This window comes from Limulus polyphemus, unplaced genomic scaffold (genome assembly GCF_000517525.1).
Source record: "Limulus polyphemus unplaced genomic scaffold, Limulus_polyphemus-2.1.2 Scaffold2244, whole genome shotgun sequence".
In the NCBI taxonomy this organism is placed as follows: domain Eukaryota; kingdom Metazoa; phylum Arthropoda; class Merostomata; order Xiphosura; family Limulidae; genus Limulus; species Limulus polyphemus.
Window position 1 is genome coordinate 179,449 of NW_013667854.1, and position 1,842 is coordinate 181,290.

The following is a 1,842-nucleotide window of genomic DNA, read 5'->3' on the forward strand; positions in this document are numbered from 1 at the left end:
TACTTCTGACTGCAGTTCAATTACTCACTATCTACACACACATTACCTTGCCGTCACGTTGTCACCCTCTTTTATATACCAGGCTACCCTATATCTAGTAAATGCTAGAGAATTCGCCAAAGTACAGGATAGTCCTAGAAAGTAGAGGGCGTGAGAATAGTCACGTGATCTCGATGACGCAACAATATTAAATAATAAAGAAGAACACATGTGTGATCCTATTATTAACCTCTACCGTGGTTAATGATAATTAAAAAGTGCTTTCGTTGACGGCGGATGATCAAAGTAATTTTTATTGATGCTACACACTTTTAAATCCTTTAACAAAATTTAATACAAAGAAACCTCGCAACTTAAACACCGTTATTGTATCACGCCACCAGTGAGGTTCGAACTCACGACCCCTGGTTTACGAGACCAGTGCTCTACCACTGAGCTTATAAAAAAAAAAAGAAGAAGCAGAATGTCTTTGACTTTTAGTTCTTAGAACCTGTGTTCTCACAACTAATATTTCACATGAGGTATGATAAGTACTCGTTAGATGGCGCCAGCAAAGTAATAAACAAACATCATAACCCGAATTTATGATTGAATTATTCAAACCAAAGTGAAGAGATATTTATGCATAATTATGCTACACGAATAAAACATCATTTTCATAGTTCTTACGTACGTTTTAGATTATCTCTATACATCATTTCAGCAGAAATTTATTGACGTCACTACAAAACTTTGCAGCCCACAATACGGTTATAGTTTGTTTGTTGGTTTTTACTTATGTATTTTTTATTATCACCTTATTATTTCTGTGTTAAATTCCAACTCCAAAATAACCATTTCAATATTTATATAATTATTTATTTTCTGATATTACCACTTGCGTTTGTTTGTTACTTCAAATTTCCTCGCTTTCTAGCTATTATCGTCGAAAGATTTATCAAGTTTAGTTCACAGAATATTGGAAATTTATTATCGCTTTGTTTTATTACATTTTGATTTCTCATACGCATATGTATAAATCTATAATTTTATTTCTTCATGTTGTTAAGTATTAGGTATTCGATTTACTAATGTAATTGCTTTTCGGCCTGAATTGATACAAGATACATACCTCTGACGGTCACAGCTGTTATTGAACTTAAGATCTCAAATTAATGATTACATTATTATGTCTGATTATAAAATATAAAAGTTCGGGTAGGTTTATAAATATGTATCAGATAGTGGTCGATATAAAATCATTACTGGTCTATTTTATTTATACTGAACATCTAAAATCCGTAATGTGCTGCCATCTGTAGCACATCGTGAACAAAATTAATTTTATTTACATTAATAAACTTTGGAAAATTCTTGGTATATGAAACGCCATTTATTAATTCACGGTTTGGAAATTTTTTAATCAATATTTGAAATATATACAGATTTGTAAAAAATTATCTAAGTCCAAACTTACGCCCTTAGATTCATCAGAAAGCATATTTATAAAGTGTGCAAAAAAATTATTATTTATGTATTTTCGTTACCTAATTTTGAATTAATATGTTTTTCTACCTTACAACATCATGAAATTATGCTAAAAAAATAATATATTTATCAGCATTTATGCTTTTAGCGTGTACATAGGCGTATAGTCATACAAAATGCAATGTTAATCTCTGTCTGTGAATTTTCAGAAATGGAACAGAATGCAGCCAAATTATAATAAATAACTGATGTTACAAAACGTGGTCCCCGGTGAGACAGTGGTAAGTCTACGGATTGACAATGTTAAAATCAGGGGCTCGATTGACCTCGGTGGGCACAGCAGATAGTCCGATGTGGCTTTGCTATATGAAGTAC